At 37.4% G+C, this 10,000-nt stretch overlaps 1 non-coding gene across 1 annotated transcript; it reads right to left on the minus strand.

Annotated features, from left to right (window-relative positions):
• Positions 1-9,649: 9,649 nt before the first annotated feature.
• Positions 9,650-9,722, minus strand: TRNAK-CUU (transfer RNA lysine (anticodon CUU)). Its single transcript has one exon. It is a non-coding gene; the product is annotated as a tRNA-Lys (tRNA).
• Positions 9,723-10,000: the final 278 nt, after the last annotated feature.

The following is a 10,000-nucleotide window of genomic DNA, read 5'->3' on the forward strand; positions in this document are numbered from 1 at the left end:
TTTTCACCCAACGTGGGGCTCGAACCCACGACCCTGAGATTAAGAGTCTCATGCTCTACCGACTGAGCTAGCCGGGCTCCTTTGGATGCCTATAGTTTTCTTCCCTATCCCTGCACTGCCGTTTTCCACAGATAGGATGTATTTTTTTGGTCAAAAAGCACTACAATTTTAGTTGTTTTCGCCCAACGTGGGGCTCGAACCCACGACCCTGAGATTAAGAGTCTCATGCTCTACCTAGTGAGCTAGCCGGGCTCCTTCGGACGCCTGTAGTTTTCTTCCCTATCCCTGCACTGCCGCTTTCCACAGATATGATGCTGTGTAATCATAGGCTCTGGTGGAGTTTGGAAAGAAAATACACATCAGCCAGAGGCAGAAATAGTCTAAGAAAGTATCAAACACAATTACCAGTCAATATCAGAACGCATTGAAGAATATCAGGAAATAGCCGATTAAACCTGTGTGGAAAAAAGTCTTATTTGTGTTTTCTCCACTTTATTTTATAGTAAGATGATGCATACTTTTTCTTTTACAGTGAATACATTAAGGTATGGTATTGCCCCATTACACATCATCCAGACATGCATTCATACATTGCATGTTAACAATGAAAATATTGCAAATATTGTGAAGAGACTTTCAATTTCTATTTTTTTGGTCAAAAAGCACTAAAAGTTTAGTTGTTTTCGCCCAACGTGGCGCTCGAACCCACGACCCTGAGATTAAGAGTCTCATGCTCTACCGACTGAGCTAGCCAGGCTCCTTTGCATGCCTATAGTTTTCTTCCCTATCCCTGCACTGCCGGTTTCCACAGATAGGATGATGTGTAATCATAGGCTCTGGTGGAGTTTGGAAAGAAAATACACATCAGCCAGAGGCAGAAATAGTCTAAGAAAGTATCAAACACAATTACCAGTCAATATCAGAACGCTTTGAAGAATATAAAGAAATAGCTGACTGAACCTGTGTGAAAAAAAGTCTTATTTGTGTTTTCTCCACTTTATTTTATAATAAGATGATACATACTTTTTATTTTATAGTGAATACATTAAGCTATGGTATTGCCCCATTACACATCATGCAGACATGCATTCATATATTGCATGTTAACAATGAAAATATTGCAAATATTGTAAAGAGACTTTCAATTTCTATTTTTTTGGTCAAAAAGCACTACAATTTTAGTTGTTTTCGCCCAACGTGGGGCTCGAACCCACGACCCTGAGATTAAGAGTCTCATGCTTTACCAACTGAACTAGCCAGGCTCCTTTGGATGCCTATAGTTTTCTTCCCTATCCCTGCACTGCCGCTTTCCACAGATAGGATGCTGTGTAATCATAGGCTCTGGTGGAGTTTGGAAAGAAAATACACATCAGCCAGAGGCAGAAATAGTCTAAGAAAGTATCAAACACAATTACCAGTCAATATCAGAATGCATTGAAGAATATCAGGAAATAGCCGATTAAACTGTGTGGAAAAAAGTCTTATTTGTGTTTTCTCCACTTTATTTTATAATAAGATGATGCATACTTTTTCTTTTACAGTGAATACATTAAGGTATGGTATTGCCCCATTACACATCATCCAGACATGCATTCATACATTGCATGTTAACAATGAAAATATTGCAAATATTGTAAAGAGACTTTCAATTTCTATTTTTTTGGTCAAAAAGCACTGCAATTTTAGTTGTTTTCGGCCAACGTGGGGCTCGAACCCACGACCCTGAGATTAAGAGTCTCATGCTCTACCTACTGAGCTAACCGGGCTCCTTTGGATGCCTGTAGTTTTCTTCCCTATCCCTGCACTGCCGCTTTCCACAGCTAGGCTGCTGTGTAATCATAGGCTCTGGTGGAGTTTGGAAAGAAAATACACATCAGCCAGAGGCAGAAATAGTCTAAGAAAGTATCAAACACAATTACCAGTCAATATCAGAACGCATTGAAGAATATCAGGAAATAGCCGATTAAACCTGTGTGGAAAAAAGTCTTATTTGTGTTTTCTCCACTTTATTTTATAGTAAGATGATGCATACTTTTTCTTTTACAGTGAATACATTAAGGTATGGTATTGCCCCATTACACATCATCCAGATATGCATTCATACATTGCATGTTAACAATGAAAATATTGCAAATATTGTGAAAAGACTTTCAATTTCTATTTTTTTGGTCAAAAAGCACTAAAATTTTAGTTGTTTTCGCCCAACGTGGGGCTCGAACCCACGACCCTGAGATTAAGAGTCTCATGCTCTACCGACTGAGCTAGCCGGGCTCCTTTGCATGCCTATAGTTTTCTTCCCTATCCCTGCACTGCCGGTTTCCACAGATAGGATGTTGTGTAATCATAGGCTCTGGTGGAGTTTGGAAAGAAAATACACATCAGCCAGAGGCAGAAATAGTCTAAGAAAGTATCAAACACAATTACCAGTCAATATCAGAACGCTTTGAAGAATATAAAGAAATAGCTGACTGAACCTGTGTGAAAAAAAGTCTTATTTGTGTTTTCTCCACTTTATTTTATAATAAGATGATACATACTTTTTATTTTATAGTGAATACATTAAGCTATGGTATTGCCCCATTACACATCATGCAGACATGCATTCATATATTGCATGTTAACAATGAAAATATTGCAAATATTGTAAAGAGACTTTCAATTTCTATTTTTTTGGTCAAAAAGCACTACAATTTTAGTTGTTTTCGCCCAACGTGGGGCTCGAACCCACGACCCTGAGATTAAGAGTCTCATGCTCTACCAACTGAACTAGCCAGGCTCCTTTGGATGCCTATAGTTTTCTTCCCTATCCCTGCACTGTCGCTTTCCACAGATAGGATGCTGTTTAATCATAGGCTCTGGTGGAGTTTGGAAAGAAAATACACATCAGCCAGAGGCAGAAATAGTCTAAGAAAGTATCAAACACAATTACCAGTCAATATCAGAACGCATTGAAGAATATCAGGAAATAGCCGATTAAACTGTGTGGAAAAAAGTCTTATTTGTGTTTTCTCCACTTTATTTTATAGTAAGATGATGCATACTTTTTCTTTTACAGTGAATACATTAAGGTATGGTATTGCCCCATTACACATCATCCAGACATGCATTCATACATTGCATGTTAACAATGAAAATATTGCAAATATTGTAAAGAGACATTCAATTTCTATTTTTTTGGTCAAGACATGCATCCAGACATGCATTCATATATTGCATGTTAACAATGAAAATATTGCAAATATTGTAAAGAGACTTTCAATTTCTATTTTTTTGGTCAAAAAGCACTAAAATTTTAGTTGTTTTCGCCCAACGTGGGGCTCGAACCCACGACCCTGAGATTAAGAGTCCCATGCTCTACCGACTGAGCTAGCCGGGCTCCTTTGGATGCCTATAGTTTTCTTCCCTATCCCTGCACTGTCGCTTTCCACAGATAGGATGCTGTTTAATCATAGGCTCTGGTGGAGTTTGGAAAGAAAATACACATCAGCCAGAGGCAGAAATAGTCTAAGAAAGTATCAAACACAATTACCAGTCAATATCAGAACGCATTGAAGAATATCAGGAAATAGCCGATTAAACTGTGTGGAAAAAAGTCTTATTTGTGTTTTCTCCACTTTATTTTATAGTAAGATGATGCATACTTTTTCTTTTACAGTGAATACATTAAGGTATGGTATTGCCCCATTACACATCATCCAGACATGCATTCATACATTGCATGTTAACAATGAAAATATTGCAAATATTGTGAAGAGACTTTCAATTTCTATTTTTTTGGTCAAAAAGCACTAAAAGTTTAGTTGTTTTCGCCCAACGTGGCGCTCGAACCCACGACCCTGAGATTAAGAGTCTCATGCTCTACCGACTGAGCTAGCCAGGCTCCTTTGCATGCCTATAGTTTTCTTCCCTATCCCTGCACTGCCGGTTTCCACAGATAGGATGATGTGTAATCATAGGCTCTGGTGGAGTTTGGAAAGAAAATACACATCAGCCAGAGGCAGAAATAGTCTAAGAAAGTATCAAACACAATTACCAGTCAATATCAGAACGCTTTGAAGAATATAAAGAAATAGCTGACTGAACCTGTGTGAAAAAAAGTCTTATTTGTGTTTTCTCCACTTTATTTTATAATAAGATGATACATACTTTTTATTTTATAGTGAATACATTAAGCTATGGTATTGCCCCATTACACATCATGCAGACATGCATTCATATATTGCATGTTAACAATGAAAATATTGCAAATATTGTAAAGAGACTTTCAATTTCTATTTTTTTGGTCAAAAAGCACTACAATTTTAGTTGTTTTCGCCCAACGTGGGGCTCGAACCCACGACCCTGAGATTAAGAGTCTCATGCTTTACCAACTGAACTAGCCAGGCTCCTTTGGATGCCTATAGTTTTCTTCCCTATCCCTGCACTGCCGCTTTCCACAGATAGGATGCTGTGTAATCATAGGCTCTGGTGGAGTTTGGAAAGAAAATACACATCAGCCAGAGGCAGAAATAGTCTAAGAAAGTATCAAACACAATTACCAGTCAATATCAGAATGCATTGAAGAATATCAGGAAATAGCCGATTAAACTGTGTGGAAAAAAGTCTTATTTGTGTTTTCTCCACTTTATTTTATAATAAGATGATGCATACTTTTTCTTTTACAGAGAATACATTAAGGTATGGTATTGCCCCATTACACATCATCCAGACATGCATTCATACATTGCATGTTAACAATGAAAATATTGCAAATATTGTAAAGAGACTTTCAATTTCTATTTTTTTGGTCAAAAAGCACTGCAATTTTAGTTGTTTTCGGCCAACGTGGGGCTCGAACCCACGACCCTGAGATTAAGAGTCTCATGCTCTACCTACTGAGCTAACCGGGCTCCTTTGGATGCCTGTAGTTTTCTTCCCTATCCCTGCACTGCCGCTTTCCACAGCTAGGCTGCTGTGTAATCATAGGCTCTGGTGGAGTTTGGAAAGAAAATACACATCAGCCAGAGGCAGAAATAGTCTAAGAAAGTATCAAACACAATTACCAGTCAATATCAGAACGCATTGAAGAATATCAGGAAATAGCCGATTAAACCTGTGTGGAAAAAAGTCTTATTTGTGTTTTCTCCACTTTATTTTATAGTAAGATGATGCATACTTTTTCTTTTACAGTGAATACATTAAGGTATGGTATTGCCCCATTACACATCATCCAGATATGCATTCATACATTGCATGTTAACAATGAAAATATTGCAAATATTGTGAAAAGACTTTCAATTTCTATTTTTTTGGTCAAAAAGCACTAAAATTTTAGTTGTTTTCGCCCAACGTGGGGCTCGAACCCACGACCCTGAGATTAAGAGTCTCATGCTCTACCGACTGAGCTAGCCGGGCTCCTTTGCATGCCTATAGTTTTCTTCCCTATCCCTGCACTGCCGGTTTCCACAGATAGGATGTTGTGTAATCATAGGCTCTGGTGGAGTTTGGAAAGAAAATACACATCAGCCAGAGGCAGAAATAGTCTAAGAAAGTATCAAACACAATTACCAGTCAATATCAGAACGCTTTGAAGAATATAAAGAAATAGCTGACTGAACCTGTGTGAAAAAAAGTCTTATTTGTGTTTTCTCCACTTTATTTTATAATAAGATGATACATACTTTTTATTTTATAGTGAATACATTAAGCTATGGTATTGCCCCATTACACATCATGCAGACATGCATTCATATATTGCATGTTAACAATGAAAATATTGCAAATATTGTAAAGAGACTTTCAATTTCTATTTTTTTGGTCAAAAAGCACTACAATTTTAGTTGTTTTCGCCCAACGTGGGGCTCGAACCCACGACCCTGAGATTAAGAGTCTCATGCTCTACCAACTGAACTAGCCAGGCTCCTTTGGATGCCTATAGTTTTCTTCCCTATCCCTGCACTGTCGCTTTCCACAGATAGGATGCTGTTTAATCATAGGCTCTGGTGGAGTTTGGAAAGAAAATACACATCAGCCAGAGGCAGAAATAGTCTAAGAAAGTATCAAACACAATTACCAGTCAATATCAGAACGCATTGAAGAATATCAGGAAATAGCCGATTAAACTGTGTGGAAAAAAGTCTTATTTGTGTTTTCTCCACTTTATTTTATAGTAAGATGATGCATACTTTTTCTTTTACAGTGAATACATTAAGGTATGGTATTGCCCCATTACACATCATCCAGACATGCATTCATACATTGCATGTTAACAATGAAAATATTGCAAATATTGTAAAGAGACATTCAATTTCTATTTTTTTGGTCAAGACATGCATCCAGACATGCATTCATATATTGCATGTTAACAATGAAAATATTGCAAATATTGTAAAGAGACTTTCAATTTCTATTTTTTTGGTCAAAAAGCACTAAAATTTTAGTTGTTTTCGCCCAACGTGGGGCTCGAACCCACGACCCTGAGATTAAGAGTCCCATGCTCTACCGACTGAGCTAGCCGGGCTCCTTTGGATGCCTATAGTTTTCTTCCCTATCCCTGCACTGTCGCTTTCCACAGATAGGATGCTGTTTAATCATAGGCTCTGGTGGAGTTTGGAAAGAAAATACACATCAGCCAGAGGCAGAAATAGTCTAAGAAAGTATCAAACACAATTACCAGTCAATATCAGAACGCATTGAAGAATATCAGGAAATAGCCGATTAAACTGTGTGGAAAAAAGTCTTATTTGTGTTTTCTCCACTTTATTTTATAGTAAGATGATGCATACTTTTTCTTTTACAGTGAATACATTAAGGTATGGTATTGCCCCATTACACATCATCCAGACATGCATTCATACATTGCATGTTAACAATGAAAATATTGCAAATATTGTAAAGAGACATTCAATTTCTATTTTTTTGGTCAAGACATGCATCCAGACATGCATTCATATATTGCATGTTAACAATGAAAATATTGCAAATATTGTAAAGAGACTTTCAATTTCTATTTTTTTGGTCAAAAAGCACTAAAATTTTAGTTGTTTTCGCCCAACGTGGGGCTCGAACCCACGACCCTGAGATTAAGAGTCCCATGCTCTACCGACTGAGCTAGCCAGGCTCCTTTGGATGCCTATAGTTTTCTTCCCTATCCCTGCACTGCCGTTTTCCACAGATAGGATGCTGTGTAATCATAGGCTCTGGTGGAGTTTGGAAAGAAAATACACATCAGCCAGAGGCAGAAATAGTCTAAGAAAGTATCAAACACAATTACCAGTCAATATCAGAACGCTTTGAAGAATATAAAGAAATAGCTGACTGAACCTGTGTGAAAAAAAGTCTTATTTGTGTTTTCTCCACTTTATTTTATAATAAAATGATACATACTTTTTATTTTATAGTGAATACATTAAGCTATGGTATTGCCCCATTACACATCATGCAGACATGCATTCATATATTGCATGTTAACAATGAAAATATTGCAAATATTGTAAAGAGACTTTCAATTTCTATTTTTTTGGTCAAAAAGCACTACAATTTTAGTTGTTTTCGCCCAACGTGGGGCTCGAACCCACGACCCTGAGATTAAGAGTCTCATGCTCTACCAACTGAACTAGCCAGGCTCCTTTGGATGCCTATAGTTTTCTTCCCTATCCCTGCACTGCCGCTTTCCACAGATAGGATGCTGTGTAATCATAGGCTCTGGTGGAGTTTGGAAAGAAAATACACATCAGCCAGAGGCAGAAATAGTCTAAGAAAGTATCAAACACAATTACCAGTCAATATCAGAACGCATTGAAGAATATCAGGAAATAGCCGATTAAACTGTGTGGAAAAAAGTCTTATTTGTGTTTTCTCCACTTTATTTTATAGTAAGATGATGCATACTTTTTCTTTTACAGTGAATACATTAAGGTATGGTATTGCCCCATTACACATCATCCAGACATGCATTCATACATTGCATGTTAACAATGAAAATATTGCAAATATTGTAAAGAGACTTTCAATTTCTATTTTTTTGGTCAAGACATGCATCCAGACATGCATTCATATATTGCATGTTAACAATGAAAATATTGCAAATATTGTAAAGAGACTTTCAATTTCTATTTTTTTGGTCAAAAAGCACTAAAATTTTTGTTGTTTTTTTCGCCCAACGTGGGGCTCGAACCCACGACCCTGAGATTAAGAGTCTCATGCTCTACCGACTGAGCTAGCCGGGCTCCTTTGGCTGCCTATAGTTTTCTTCCCTATCCCTGCACTGCCGTTTTCCACAGATAGGATGCTGTGTAATCATAGGCTCTGGTGGAGTTTGGAAAGAAAATACACATCAGCCAGAGGCAGAAATAGTCTAAGAAAGTATCAAACACAATTACCAGTCAATATCAGAACGCATTGAAGAATATCAGGAAATAGCCGATTAAACCTGTGTGGAAAAAAGTCTTATTTGTGTTTTCTCCACTTTATTTTACAGTAAGATGATACATACTTTTTCTTTTACAGTGAATACATTAAGGTGTGGTATTGCCCCATTACACATCATCCAGACATGCATTCATATATTGCATGTTAACAATCAAAATATTGCAAATATTGTAAAGAGACTTTCAATTTCTATTTTTTTGGTCAAAAAGCACTAAAATTTTAGTTGTTTTGGCCCAATGTGGGGCTCGAACCCACGACCCTGAGATTAAGAGTCTCATGCTCTACCGACTGAGCTAGCCGGGCTCCTTTGTATGTCTATAGTTTTCTTCCCTATCCCTGCACTGCCGTTTTCCACAGATAGGATGCTGTGTAATCATAGGCTCTGGTGGAGTTTGGAAAGAAAATACACATCAGCCAGAGGCAGAAATAGTCTAAGAAAGTGTCAAACACAATTACCAGTAAATATCAGAACGCATTGAAGAATATCAGGAAATAGCCTATTAAACCTGTGTGGAAAAAAGTCTTATTTGTGTTTTCTCCACTTTATTTTATAGTAAGATGATGCATACTTTTTCTTTTACAGTGAATACATTAAGGTATGGTATTGCCCCATTACACATCATCCAGACATGCATTCATATATTGCATGTTAACAATGAAAATATTGCAAATATTGTAAAGAGACTTTCAATTTCTATTTTTTTGGTCAAAAAGCACTAAAATTTTAGTTGTTTTCGCCCAACGTGGGGCTCGAACCCACGACCCTGAGATTAAGAGTCTCATGCTCTACCGACTGAGCTAGCCGGGCTCCTTTGGATGCTTATAGTTTTCTTCCCTATCCCTGCACTGCCGGTTTCCACAGATAGGATGCTGTGCAATCATAGGCTCTGGTGGAGTTTGGAAAGAAAATACACATCAGCCAGAGGCAGAAATAGTCTAAGAAAGTATCAAACACAATTACCAGTCAATATCAGAACGCTTTGAAGAATATCAGGAAATAGCTGACTGAACCTGTGTGAAAAAATGTCTTATTTGTGTTTTCTCCACTTTATTTTATAATAAGATGATACATACTTTTTCTTTTACAGTGAATACATTAAGGTATGGTATTGCCCCATTACACATCATCCAGACATGCATTCATATATTGCATGTTAACAATGAAAATATTGCAAATATTGTAAAGAGACTTTCAATTTCTATTTTTTTGGTCGAAAAGCACTAAAATTTTAGTTGTTTTTGCCCAACGTGGGGCTCGAACCCACGACCCTGAGATTAAGAGTCTCATGCTCTACCGACTGAGCTAGCCGGGCTCTTTTGGATGCCTATAGTTTTCTTCCCTATCCCTGCACTGCCGTTTTCCACAGATAGGATGCTGTGTAATCATAGGCTCTGGTGGAGTTTGGAAAGAAAATACACATCAGCCAGAGGCAGAAATAGTCTAAGAAAGTATCAAACACAATTACCAGTCAATATCAGAACGCATTGAAGAATATCAGGAAATAGCCGATTAAACTGTGTGGAAAAAAGTCTTATTTGTGTTTTCTCCACTTTATTTTATAGTAAGATGATGCATACTTTTTCTTTTACA

The sequence above is a fragment of the Ambystoma mexicanum genome, chromosome 4q, assembly GCF_040938575.1.
Source record: "Ambystoma mexicanum isolate Mex_15411 chromosome 4q, UKY_AmexF1_1, whole genome shotgun sequence".
In the NCBI taxonomy this organism is placed as follows: Eukaryota; Metazoa; Chordata; class Amphibia; order Caudata; family Ambystomatidae; genus Ambystoma; species Ambystoma mexicanum.